This window comes from Lygodium microphyllum, chromosome 21 (genome assembly GCF_053477565.2).
Source record: "Lygodium microphyllum isolate KBCC chromosome 21, Lygodium_microphyllum_v1.1.10, whole genome shotgun sequence".
NCBI lineage: Eukaryota > Viridiplantae > Streptophyta > Polypodiopsida > Schizaeales > Lygodiaceae > Lygodium > Lygodium microphyllum.
Window position 1 is genome coordinate 118,355,920 of NC_141155.1, and position 15,620 is coordinate 118,371,539.

A 15,620-nucleotide genomic window follows, 5' to 3' on the forward strand; every position below is an offset into this window, starting at 1 on the left:
ATTGGTGGGGACCCTAGAGTTTAGAACCCATAAGCTTTACACAAAAATCACTGGGTAAATACCCATTGGGATAAATCCAAGTTGGCAAGTAGGTGTAGGGATTTTCATTGTAATATCACGATAAATAAATTTATAACTAGTGTTAATCCATAGTTATATTCATGCTTGTGATTTAATCATGGATTAAAATATAATTAAGCTAATATTAGTAAGTGTGCACTTTTGACAAGGTTAAAAATAAATCTTACAATTCTTAACACACAAGTGTTAATCAACATCTTTTATATCATTTAGCCTTCCCACATAGATATATTTTAATTTAGAGTTGAAAGTTTGATTGAAATAGAAGTTTGGGAATTTTCACAATGATCATGATGAGTTGGATTGATTTTCATTGTGATGAATAGAAAAAAAATTATATTGCTAAAAGTAATCAAACCAAGTGACCTTCTACTTGCTTTAAATGGAAAGTGATGAATGGGATGACAATAAAACTTGAAGATAAATTTTATTACTTCACTTACACCAAAGTTTCTAGCTAAGCCACAACATAATGACCGTATCATTATCATAAACCATCTATATTGACCTTAAAGTGCTTATTAGAAAAAAAAACAAATTGAACCATAGACTAGAATAATTGGACAACATAGTCCACTATTGTGGTAAAAATGAAGAGAGCACATATGACATACGTCATTTTATGTAATCTAAAAATGGAACCAAAATGTTGAGGCACATAAGCTCAAGGTTTAAGATTTGAAAAAACCACCTATTCTTTTAGAGGCTTCCACGCTCATGTGCTACCAAATCTCACTTAGGTTACTCTATGCTCACTTCTCTCGATCCCTCTTCATCGCCTTCAATTTGACTCCAAGAATGTAAGTAAGCAAGTAAGAAGAAGAAGAAAGCTCAAGAGCTCAATGAGCATTCTCTAGTACCTCAATCAGTATTGTTGTAATCCAGACAAGTTATAGAGAAGCTCCACCCAATTATCCTCATCCATGATGTAAGTGTTGTATAGTTGTCCAACAAGATATGCACTATGTATGGTCAAAACAAAAAAAAAACTATTGTGGCCTATTTTTTCATATGCGGTTCACCAAGTCTACACTCAATGTTGGTGTTGTTGTTGACATTTTAAAGATGACGCACATGTTGTTGCCATCAATGCCTTCATTGGAAAAGAGACTTTCACAGAGTATTAGTATATGCAAGGTTTTTTAAGCTTCAATATTTGAGACTACATGCCCTAGTCAATTTTTGCATGAGTTGCACAAACCATGTTCTTGAACCTAGTTAACCATTGATCCAACATGGCACTTACAAGGACAAAAAGTAGGAGAATGTGCATGTAAAATTGACTTGTATGATCTCTACATTATTTATATTGATTTTGTTAGATGATGGGTTCGATTTCCTTATGAGTATTATGAACAAATGAGTGTCATTGAAAGACTCCACTCCATTCTCTCAAAATAATGTCATAAGCCACTTTCGCTTTGTCATTTGCATCATAAGTTCATCACCATCTCTTCTATGGTCTTTCAGATTGCCTTTACATGGGCTTTGAAAGTGCACCTTTACACTCCAACTCATATGTCTGTGTTGCTACATTCATAAACAACTTGTTCAACCCCTAGCTAGACTTTACATAATATACAAAGTGGCCACATAAGCATTAGTGAACACAAAACATCTTGCAATAGAAACACATCAAGCTTCCTACCCTTTCAACTAGCATCCCAATTGCTAGGAAGATGCTATTTAGTCTCCCAACTTTTTCAAAAAGGCAATTAGGGACCTGAAAGTGGTAGAGAACACATTTCCATCAAGAATGGTATGAAATTCAAACAAGGTACCAATTAGCCCATTCTGCACGATTTGGCATGGCATATATTTAATTATGTGACTAGAGCAAAGTTTTTTTGGACACTCTAGACCCACATCACCTTTGTTGTGTTGCTCCGGGAATGACCACCTATGCCCTCTATTGGGCTTGCAGTATTCATCATAGGAGATCGCTCATTAGCCACATCTCCATTGCACATTAGTGGACTTTCCACCACTCTATGGCATTGAACATTTGGAGTAGTTGGTGTAGTGCTTAATGTCAACCACTACTAGATTTGATGTACTCCATAATGCTTGCATGATCCATGATGCCCTTCAAGCTCTCACATGACTCATTTTTCACAAGAACTATGAGTGGATTCCCGATGTACATGTGGTGGCAGTTGAGATGGATGATCGTTCATTCCAAAAAGTCCAATCTTTTTGTAAGATCAACTTTGAGACTGGGCCCATGACAATGCCACATTTACTTCTTTGACAATATCCCCTAAAGAAATCTTCCCTATGTGTAGGGTTTAATCCCTTGCAAACTATGAAATCTTGTAGACATGCTTCAAAGGAATATGGCCAAAGATTGGGCATTATAACATTGAAACAAGGCTCAAAAGGTTAAACAAAAGAGGTAGAAACTTTGTCCCTATCCAAACTTGTAGATATATGTGAAAACACATGATCAAAGGTTAGACCTTGTGCATGCAACCTTGAGAAGCTCGAACAAGAATAAGGCTACCTGCTTATGTGTGAAAGTGAACTTGATCTTGAGAGTGTGAGAGATTCTCCTCTTGCTCTCTTGAATATAATTCCCTTCTCTTATTCTCTCTTGCTTGGTCATGTATTTGTAGTGAAGGTATTAAAGAAGCATGGGTTAATTATGCAATTGTTTTAGCATATAAGAGTTGATGGTGGTGGTAGTGTGCAAGATGAATAAAGAAGCCACCAAGGCCCAAATATTATTTTGGACCAAGCTGAATGAGGTGGTGGGAATTGTGGCCACTCCCCCAATTCATCATGTTTTACAATAGACTAAACAATGTTGATAGAAAGAGATACTGCTTTTCCACTAGGAGCTTAGCTTACATATCACACTTTTTTATCCATGCATAGGAGCTTCAAAGACAAGCATGAGTGCACATCTTATATTAGATCTCTAGCAATGGAGGAGGTATGACATAATACAAGCTCATCTAAACATAGTTAATCCATTGGAAGATCTGAGATTACAACAATGCCATAAATTGTTGACTCAACTAGTAGCATGTTTAGTACCCATGATGACAAGAACACCTAGTAAAAACATAATGTAAAAAGCACTAATTATCTTCCGTAAAATCCTTAGTCTAGAACAATGACAGTTATGGTCAATTGTATTTGCATAGGATGTAGATGACATATCCCATATGCCAACAATGACTAACTTGGTGAAGCAAATGCATGCTAGTTGGCTCATATTATTATATGTTTCAAAGGAACTGTTAATATTCATGACTCATGTGTGCTAGTGATTTGCAAATATTTTACTAAGTGCAAAATAAAATGTACTAGTCAAGTGCAAAGAAGCTCATAAGAGAGTGCAATGAGAAAATGATTGCTATTATAACAACTTACTATCAACATAAACAACATTCACTCATTTTTTAATTATATTTTCTCATTTAGTATTCCCTTTGCTTCATGCTCCAACAAGAACACATAGCATACATTAAAGCATGCCATGTACTAGTCTTTTTTGTTCATTTTGATTTTGATGGCTGATAAGAAAAATAACAAGTTCTTTAAAAAATAAAAATAAAAATTCTACAAAGTTATAATTGACTAGGTGTAAATTTTCACCTCAAGGACAAGCAAAATCTCCTTAACCATTAGTATAACCTTATGGGCAATGCTAATGTTAACCAACTTGAGGGCCCAACCTTGAATGTACAAAACAACAACAAAGATAGATCATAAGAGGAAAAGTAATGAGACAAATTGAATTTGATGCCCTTTATGTTGGGAAATTAAGAATAATCACTCATTGGTAATGCTTTGATGGAAAAATGTGACTACCATGTACTAAAAGGCTAGGTGTGTTGACTTGATGGCAATGATCTTACTAACATTGGAAGGTTACTTGGCATGCTACCTTGGCTATGCATGGATGCTACAGTATATACTTACTCTTTTCTATACTAATGATTGTGAAGGAGGAAATGGGAAATTCACACTATAGCATAAGTCTTTAGATAATGGAAAGTTATGGCAAACCATGCTAAAGTCTTAATTCTAGTTCAAGTGCAAGAGGAAAATGGAAATGACCATGTTACATAATGCATATATCTTGAACATGGTGAAGGTTAGTAAAGGCCATCCACAAACTACATGTCCAACCCCTTGAAATGGTTTGATTTTGATTTTTATCAAGATGATGGGCCTATGAATTTTATTCTATTGAGGAGACAAAAATTCATGAAACCCAACTCCAAATGATGCAAAATAAGCTCAAAGAGCAAGATCTCACACCAAAGTTAAAGAAACTCTTGGACAAATCCCACTATTGCAAGACCAAAATAAGGCCTTAATGGCTAATGTCAAATACTTCTAAGCCACGAGAATAGCCAATATGCTATAACTTTTTCACTATTGTACAGTGTGCTAATGAAAAACAAGAAAGTGTGCTAATGAAAAACAAGAAAAGAAATTGAGTATCTACATAACCACTACACTATAAAAATATGTTCATTTTTAAAGGTTTATCACAAATTACAAAGAAATGATGGTAATCCTTTCAACAACATGAAACCTATGTTTCATTTTGAAGGAAGTTAGGCATATTAGTGACATTGTGGAGCTCCTCCTATTGGGAAGCAAACATCTAAGTATTGAATTAGGTTATTGAAACATCATTCTCAATTGTGGGAAATTTCCTCTACAAGCTCTTTGCATACAAGTGTTTTAGACACACCACTAAGACACTCGTTTTCCTTCATGTGTTATGAGGGAAATGTGGACTACAAAAGAGCCATTTAGCATAGCATTTAATCACCCTTTTAATCATAAAGGATTTGAGGTGTGGATAAATGAGAGATGGTGTGTTGTGCACTTATTATCTAGTTTGGTGGAAGGTTGGGTGGTTTTCTTGAAAAGATAAGCGGTTTTTCAAATATAAAAAACTTTCTAGGCAAGTGGAATGACAAAATTTTTAAACAACCCTTCTTTAAAATTATAATCACTCAACTAGGAAGGACTAATATGTGTACACCAACACATTTTGAATTTTAGCCTCCCACTTCCAAGGGCTTAAAATGGTTTTTATTAGAGTAATGTGTATTGGTATCCTAGTTGGATAGATGAGACCAATGTGACTTAAAGGTAGCCAACAAGTACAATTCAAACCCATCGTCATGCAAGAAAGTTTTCAACCCAAGAGCTAAGGTAAGGCCCAATGTTGAATTAAGAACTCAACACACAACCTTGCTAAACATATTCGACTAGATCTTTTCCTCATTATACATTCAAAAGCACTCAAGCACAAAGCTACAACCACTCTCCACATCATGACACCTAGGCCCACCACACACTAACATTAGCAAAAGTAATAATCCCTCTAATCCTAAGCTGTTGTTATAACTTGCTATCTGTTGATAACAATGTGAACATGTATTGGCTTTGGTATACTCTTTTTTCCCCTTTAAAACATTTTCCAAATACAACTTGGTATTGCACTCCCTAAAAATAGTGAATTCAGACCCAGGATTGAAGCAATTGCCCATCATAGCCCATCCTACTATACTCCACATCTTACTACACATGAAGGCCATGAACTATTAATAGACTCCATGGCTTGCGTTGGAGAAGGGGGTATTATTTGAAATCTTGAAAACCCCAAAAACTTATGCATTTCACATTAGATAAATGCAAGGGACCCCTTAAGCCCTTAGAGCACAAAAGAATCATAAAAAACTTTAGATTGATGCATACACTTGGATAATGAGTTGGAGCTTGGCATTTTATATTTCTAGTTAGTCATCCAAAGAACATCCAATTTTCTATTTAGTTTAAGCATAGGTGCAACTTATGCCCCCCATTCTTAGCTCTTGTGATTGCTATCCCTCTACTCATAGGACCACCTTCTCCCCCTAATTCCCACTCCCCTCCCAACCCTTCTTAGTTGCCACCATTGTCTCCTCTATACCAGCACCACCACAGCCTCTATTGAACATTGGCGCTTACCTACCTGGCACCAACTACCCCACCTACTCCAGTTCAACCTACAACCCTTTCCCCCAACCTCTATTGTCCTAAGTGCTTCTTTCTCTCCGATTCCAACCATGCAAGCAGCTTCAACTTCTCCCCCCACCCCCTCCAACTTTTGTTTGATTTCTCACCCAAGCTACTTCCATTGCCCCAATTATTAGAAAACCCCCTACACACAAATCACTACATCAAAGCTCGAGACCAATAGACCAAGTAGCACTGACACCACAAAAACGCATGGAGGTAATGATTTGCACAAGATTAGAGCCGGTCCTTCACCACCACCAAGGGGATCCAATGCAACAAAAACCATCCTTTCTTCTTGGAAAGCATGGTCACCAGTAGATGACATGATTTAACAAAAATTAGAGCAGGCAATAAAATTCACATAACTAAAATTCAAAGTTTACAAATCAATCTTAGATAACCAACACCAAATTGGCCCAACAATTGGTGCCCCTTGTGGTATTTCTTTATCTTATATTGCTCTAGGATGAAGTGTTATAGAATCTGAGATACACGCTCGACTTTCTTATATACTTAAGATATATATGGCGAATATTATGTTGGCACAAAGGGAGAATAGATGAGAGAAAAGAAAGATATAGAGAGAGAGGTAGAGAAATTGGCAACACACTAAGGACTGGAAGATGGGCCAATCCCCCCCCCCCCCCCCCTTGTGGAGTTATATTATTGACAAGGAGCAAGCTCCTTCGTTAAACATAAGCCAGTTCTTACTTGTAGATCTCAAAAATAGGATCACGGTTCCTTGCATGGTATACAACCAGCTAACACTTGCACAACTTGGAAGTTGGCACCTTTTGATCCTTATTGAGTCTCCTTCTCTCCTACACAATATGTGTAGGGCTCTCCTCTTGGCACTTGATTTTAGTAGAGCTTCCACAGCCCTTGCACCTTCTCTTCTCCTCTTGGAACTTGATTTCGACAGAGCTTCCGCGGTACTTGCACCTTCTCTTCTCCTCTTGGAACTTGATTTCAGCAAAGCTTCCACAGCACTTGATTTCAACAGAGCTTCCACATCACTTGATTTCAACAGGACTTCCGCAGCACTTGCAAAGTGATGCTCTTCTCCTCTCCCTTACACCCAAGGATACATGCAAAGTGATGCTTCCTTCACCTCTCCCTTACACCCAAGGAAAGCCTCCTCTTTTATAGGCTTTCAAGAGCTTCTCTTCTTGGAGAGAGAGTTGAGTTGATCTTCATGCAAGTTGTGGTTGTTCCACTCTACAACACTAATTTCGAGATATCTCTTTGTGCATTGTTTGGATGAAAAAACGTCCAACACAAAAGTTGTAGTTCTCGTTGTTTCCGATAACCTTGGTGGCCCTTTTTTAGAGATCATTTTTCTATTGCAAGATATTTTAAAAATGGATTTTCCAAAAAAACAGCTTTTTAAATTGTACTCTTAACTTGTGGTCCATGCAACCACCTTGAGTCATAGATAAGGAGAGTTCGTTAGATTGCCTTGGGCCTCAACCTTAAGATTGAATTCCACACAAAATCTTGTGTCATTTTAGACCTTAGAAAGAGAAAAGCACTTCTCTCCTCACTTCCAGATGATCACATCTCTCATCTTCCTTAGTGAGAGAATTCCCTCTCTTGTCTTTCTTAATGAAAGGAAAGACCCTAAACCTTGACTTGTATGGGAGAGGATGACCCCAAATGAATGCAATGCCTATTACACACAAGTAAACATTCCCAGACGTCCATGGATGCACACATATATACATATACACAACGCTAATGCACTTCCTCTTCTTAGAACTCAATCCATCTTCATTTATGTATAACTCCTTGGTTCTTGTGTACACTCTTACACTTGGTAGACACTTCTTTCCCCCTTCATAACTTGTATTGCGTGTACCAAATATCCCTGTCACAGTGCTCTGATCACCCCATTAAGTGATGCACTAGGAATATTGGTCTTTAAATGGTCTCATGGCCATGCTAGATCATCATCCATACTTAAAGAAAAGTGAGTCATTAATTTATTGACATGAATTTATTAAATAGAGAATGCGTAATAAGCAATCAATTTAGTGACATGAAGTATACTAAGGTATTGGTTGATCCCCTTCAATCTTCAATACAAATGGCTATCATAAATTACTGACAACAACAATGATTAATTTGTCCCATGTCTTGGTTGGAGATTGGGTACAAATTGATCATTGGGCTCTTGTATGTGGGGCAAATTAAATGGAAATGGACCAACTACTTCGATAAGCTATAAATTCTCAATTCATAACTATTACTTTAAGTATGGAGTCTTCAATTTTTAGATATAGATAGTGAGGTAGCTAAGAAACCTAATTGTTGCTCTAACTTAGGGTTTCAGCAAAACAAGAATTAGTGATGCTCTTTACCAGTGGTGGATAGAATCAACTATGAATTGCTAAGGGATTACTAGAGAAAAAGAGAAAAAATTAGATGGAGAGAGGAGTTGTTGAATGGTAGCTCTAATGAAGATTTTGATGGCACCAACAGCTTTGAAAAAAATTTAGTGCAAGTAGCAATCCCTCCTTGCTTATCAGCATAGAAGGGGGGTAAAACTTTGGTGTGACAAGCAAGCCCTTCTCTCATTAAACTAAGAAGGGAGCCTATACTGCGACACTGATCAATCAACTATCACATAATGATGGGTGTTCTTCCTTGATGGTTATTTTCTCTATCTTAGCTACTCTCTGCCCCCTCTCAACCTTTAGAATGGCTACCACCACCCCGAGTCAACCCTAAAAGCCTTGTCTCGAATTACATAAACAAGTTAACCAAGTGGCAACATTCCAAAATTAATTTTACCTTTTAAAATTAAAGTTTTAAAAATTAATTAATTATCCATTTGACCCTACCCATCCACAATTAATTTGCTAACCCCTTTAGGCACCTCACATGTAAACTTAATAATTCAAAGCTAGGCATTAAAAATACACATCCTTAAAACAAACCTCACCCTTAAAATCCTTGCAATCATCCTTGATTGCACTGTAGTGGCATAGGTGCAAAATTTTTCACAAGGTGTAGAAATGTCTAAATCCCAACATTTCAAGTAGGCAAAGAAAAATATCTACTTTTATGCCTATAGCCATTTTTGTGGACTTCTTCTCTAGCATTGAAGTCCAAACCTCAAGAACCATGTTCCCACTACCCAGATGTAGATAGTATCCTAGATTTTGTGGATGCAAGCTAGGACACAAATATACAAGATGGAATCTCCTACAAGATGCAACTAAATTCTATTGTTTGCAAGTATATGATTGCCACTCAAAACCTCATCATGACATTGTTGTACAAAAGACAACACTGTGTCTGTGGGAAGTTGATGCTACTAGACCAAGACATGAGGGAATTTTTTGGAAATTCAATACAAGACATTGATGTTTGGGACTGAAATGTGAACTTTTGGTCATTATGAAGCTAGGATCAACATGCACATTACAATAATGGATGAGGGACCTATACAATGAAAACATCCAACTTTCTACTTCATTTAACTTCTATATTGATGATAAAAATGTATATTGTTATTTGCATTGTTTGTTTCATTCACATTATCAAAGATTTTTTTAATCACTTTATTTCTATTTACGCTCTCTTGAAGTCTGTCAAGTTCTAATGAAAAAGGAAAACATATTTACGTGTAAAGAGATAACAAACAATGCTTATCATTTGCTTTAGAAAGCCATTAGTTTGACTTATACGTATGTATTAATGGAGACTATTACATAGGCATTTTCCACATAAGAAAGACAAACATTTCATGAGTGTTTTGCACACAAGAACTGCCCAAAAATTGCCATCAACAAGTTTAGCCATATGAATTAGAACTTTTTTGTTTGCATTTTCATTTCCCCATGTGTTGCATACAAAGTGATGAATGAATGAGAAATTGCAAAATTACAATGTAAAGACCATGAAGGCTAGGGCCAAGAGTTCCCTTGAGAGAGAGGCCAAAATAATGGGCCCAAGGGCAGTTGCTTGCGTGGCAAGGTTATGATTTGGATCGGAAGCAAGGTTGGTTGGCAATGAGGTTTTGGTTAGGATTGAGAGGATTTATGCGTCACATCATCCATGTCACCCCACAAAGCTTCCAATCTTGGCTTCCTCCTCTCTACCCCATTGTGGCCCACTATCCACCACTTGCCACCCACTCTCTAGGGGTTGTGGGCTAGGGTGTTGCTGATGCTCTTTGTAAGCATCAACAGGGTTTGGCGAGCTCTATCTTGGGCTCAAGCTATTCGTGCTCTTTGTAATCATGTGTCCCTCTCGTGGTGAATGGAGGGATCTTAGCCTAGTTCATCATTGGTGAAGAGACAAGATAGTAAGAATGTCTAACATGCGATGATATGACATCTTGGCACGATTTAGAAGCCTGTCATACTAGTGTTGCAAGTGGCACAATATCAAAAGCTTTGGGCATGGACTGCAAGAAAATATGCATCTTTAAAATTTTGATGAGAAAGTTTTTGACAAACTATTGAAGTGTGAGAATTACCAAGAAGGTTCATCGCATGTCTATGGCCTAGCAATCACATATTTTTCAAACCAATCTTTGGAAGGGCATGCATGGTATTATAGATTGCATTTGAGTCTCCATCTTGCCTAGCTCACTAAGAGCTACGTGGTGAACCTAATATCTTATGCACCTTCCATAGGAGGGACCCCCTGCCATGAACCTTGAAATATAGACCATAAAGTGTCACCACAAGGCCATAGAGGCTACTCCATTACATTTATCAACTATGACCACACACTTATGAGCATGGATGCATAATGCATTCACAGAATGAGCACTCGCTTTGAATTTGATGCTCCCTAAACACAATAGAAGATTACAACTAGTTTAGGATGAGTGACCAACTCTTACTATATTGATGTTTTGAGGGAATATTTTGGTCAAATTTCCTTAGATGGCATTTTCAAGACCTCAAATTTCCCATAATGTCATCCTTTCTCAGCCTCTAGAATGGCTACAACCACCCTCCACCTGTTAGCTTGCATGTGCAAGTTCACCAAGTGCCAATCTTCCAAAAGTAATTTTTAATATTAATTAAATTAAAATTCAAAAGTAAAATTTTAAAAGTTAAGTAATTATCCATTTGACCTTTTATTACTTGGCTAGTGCCCATCCACATTTAGTGGGACCTTTTGTTCCAAACATTTAATGACATTAGACTAGCAATTACTTAATTAATGCCTATTCTTAATGTCACCACAAGACATTCAAAGGCCTATTTAATGTCCTAGGTTAAGAATGACACCAAGCATCTATAAGTACCTATCCAACATAGCTTAATGCAACTTTTGCCAATGATACCCATGGACATTTATAGGCCAATTCAATGTCCTAGGCCCAAACTATCACCATGCACCCATAGATACCTAATCCAACATAACTTGATACAAAATTTTCCAATGTTACCTACTACACATCTAGGACACTTAGGTTTTCACCATAACTTAACTAACTTGCACTTCATATGTGCACCTCACATGTGCACAACTAATCCCCTTGACAACAACACCCCCTCCCCTAGGGCACTTGTACAACCACCACCTTCATACAAATTTTCTTTATTCCAAACATAAAGTTTGCACTTGGGGAAAAAAGTGATAGCCCTCAAGGCATACTCTTTCACCTATAGTTCCACATCCTAAAGCAATCCATCCAAGCAGCTCACACAAGTACCCCAATCTAAGCACATGAGTGGTACCCCTAGAAAGGGGATGCTTTATGCTTCACTTTAGCTCACCTGAGAAAATGGAGGCATCACATACCACCAATTCATTTGACTTCAAGTCCTTAGTAGTGGATTTTGAGAGATGGATTGACAACCAAGACTACTCATCACTCAAGGATGGCACCCCCATCACACTCTCTTTTCCTAGCTTGAATGAGTTATCCACCTCATACCAATCCAAGATTGATACCACTTTTAGCCATGTCATACAAAGTGAAGAAATTTGACAATGAAACATCATCCCATCCTTTGTGATGTGGAGCCAAAGATTCAATAGTCCCAAATAGCAATAGCTCCATAATTTGTAGTGGCCATAATGTAGCGATTTAGAGGCAATGCACCAACGATACCCTAGGAGATGCCACAAGCCACAAATTCACCACAATGTCTAGCACTCTATGATCACCAATTCTATCACGAGTCTTTAACACCCAACAGGTGGGGAAAGTTCAAACAATCCAAGAGAGTGAGCGAGATATGGAAGACTTAGATGCATATCATGAGGACTTTTCTCCCCTTAGCCTTCTAGAGGAGAGGATTGTTAAAGCATCACTAACGACACTACAAGAGGAGAGACATCCAAGGTGCAAATGGATAAGTAACAAGATGCACATTTCAAAGCAAAGATTAAAGCCGTAAAAGAATCCAAATCACAATACATGTTTCCTTTTGGACTCGATCTCGAACAAGATTAACAATGATACATTTTCTATACCACAAAGCTAAAATACTCAAGGTGTATAGAGACTCGAGAGCTGATGGATCCATTGCACAAGGCTCCTTGGAGTTGGGACAAGTGGCTACATGATTCTATATAGCTTTGCTAAGATGTACAATTAAACTCCCAAGCTATGAGAGGGACAAAGAGAGTATGGCAAACCACCAAGAGGGTGATTATGAATAGGATGAGCAAACATCTAATGTCCCTATTTATAGAGGAGCAGCTCAAGAAGACACTTTTGATACTACCCTCAACCAAGTGTCCAAAGAAGAATTGGACAAGTGTTTTTTGAGGTATTGAGAACTTATCAATACATACCTCATCTCAAGTTTCCAAGAGATTCATATCAAGGGTTATGCCACGAAGACTTTCCAAGGGACTAATTCACCTCATTCTAAGGGATGTGGGGATAAATTGAATATCACACGATGAAGGCCGATCACTTTGCTTAAAATTGCTTATAGGATCCTTACAAAGGGGGTTGGTCTCAAACTAGTCCCATTGATACCAAACATTATCCACCCCACCTAGATAGGTTTTGTTCGAGACAACATCTAACACATCATCTTTACCTTTTGAGAGTCCATTGCTCTTGCTTATTCTAGGAATGAGGATCTTATTGTACTCCTTGACTTTATTAGGAGTCCTAAAGAGTACATGATACCACGGATGGGATTCTCAAGGCAATGGATCAAGGTAGTAGCGGATATTAATTCATCAATACATAGCAAAGTTATGACTGATGGGACCACTAAATAGAGATTCAACATCCAAGTGAGACACAATTATCCCAATAGCCCCCTTGTTCTTATTTGTAGCACAGGCCATGAGCTTCTTCTTGAGAGAGAGATGCGAAATATTAAAGGCATTGGGTAATTCATCCTGGAGTTCCAAAAGCTTTTTAATGTGAAGTTTGGTGACAACACAAGTTCATATAGATAGGGATGAGAGTAACTTTAGGAGCTTTGTAACGGCCTTAAAGATATTTTGCTTACAAGTTCCTTGTGAAAGAGATCAATCTCAAACTAGTCCCATTGGTACCAAACATTATCCAACCCACCTAGATACGTTGTCCAAGACAACATTTGGCACATCTTTAGGAGCCCATCGCTCTTGCTCATTCCAAGAACGAGGATCTTATTGTACACCTTGACTTCAAGATAGCTAATGACTACGTGGATTGAGAGTTCTTAGTACACAATACATAGGGATAGGATTTTCAAGGCAATGGGTCAAGGTAGTAGTGGCTATTTATTCCTCAATACATAGCCAAGTTATGACCAATAGAGCTAGTAAAGAGAGATTCAACATCCAAGTGAGACAAGGTTGTCCTATTAGCCCGCTTCTTGTTCTTATTCATAGCGAAGGCCATGAGTTTCTTCTTGAGAGAGAGTTGCAAAATATTCAAGGCATTAGGTTATCCATCCATGAGTTCCAAAAGCTTTTTGGTGTGAAGTTTGCCGACAACACAAGTCTATTTAGATAGGGATGAGCGTAACTTTAGGACCTTAGTAACGGCCTTGGAGATATTCTACCTTTGCCTTGACCCTTCGGAAGATCAGGCTTTCCAGGTTTTTACAGATTAGACAGTGGTACAGTAAAGCCCGTATGTGTATGATGCCTTTCCCATAAACAGGCTGACCCAGTTTATGAACCTGCAAATCATATGGATGTACTCTCAATGGGCAGGTAACTCTGCTTGTATCCCTGCCCAAACTGCCAACACTACCTCTGAAGGCAATCCAAAGCCCACGAAGCACTCCTGCATTGATCACCAGGTCATAGAAGTCTGCAAGCTTGTCTGTGCAAGGCATAACCCAATATGAGCCAAAAATTGGTAGGGCCAATATTTGAGGTTTACCATCAACATTGATTTGCTTTAACTTAGGTGATAAGGATGCATATGGGCGGTATGATTTCTATTCTTCAATAAATTCAACATCACCACAGGGAGCAGCACTAGAACCGATGCCACTCTGGTGAGAACTGTATTTTGCCATGAACTCCATCACTTGCAGCAGCCAAACGCCATTCACAAAGTGCACAACTTCTTTGATTTATAGTAGGTTGTGCATCTGCTGGATCTCTGTCTATAGCAACTATAGCTCTGCAAGAATTGTCTTCTCGCATGCTGACAGGATTCCTTGTTCTTCAAAACTTGCATCATTACTAAGTCCATCCACTGTAGTTATAGGCATGATATTTTCATTATGTGTAGCTAAACTTTGAGACTCTCTACTGAATCCTTACCACCATTCTTTTTGTTCATTACCTTTTGTACTTCTCTGCCTCTTTTTCTGCATCCTGACTTTCCTCAACCCTCGTGAGAACCTGTCCGTCTTTCTCCAACCATTTAGGAGAGATTCAAAGAACTTTGATTGCAAAATTGTTCTGTGAAGTTGCTAGACAGTCCAGAGATATTAGCTTCAGCAAACCCTCCTCCACACATTACAGTGGCTTCCTGTCTTACCTTATCAGACTCTCTCTGGCTTATCATCTGTCTTCCTCCTCCTCGATTAAAACCTCATGGTGTCTGCTCCCACTTCCAAGAGGAGGGTAAGGAAGAGCTGATGGTAGCGCTGCTGACATTGATGGTCACACTGATAAACCTTCAGCTTCCTGAACAGGATACACCCGGGTCCCTACTTGATTCTCTGCATGTTTGTTTCGCCCTGTCCTAGTCCCAAATCTGTTTTCCATCCCTGGCCCTTTTCTTGCTCCATTCCTTGATTCATGGTCCCAGTGTTGGCTTCAGCCTTCTTTACCTTCCCTTGAAAGAGTGTGCAGTAGCACTCCTGATTCGTGAATCTGTGAAAAGTTATCCTCTCCTGCCTTCAAGGCAAGTTTTTTCTTGCAGCTCCATACCTCTTCCTTTGAGATGCATTTCCAGAAGGCAGCTCAGACATGACAATTGATGGATGTTGCACTTCACTGCAGCTGCATTTCCCTCCATTATTTAAAATAGGTTGTCCCTTGCAAAGTCAGCCATACTTCCTTGACAAATGTGAATGGCTGGCCAGAGCATGCTGTACTTCAAATTGGCTGCATCCAAC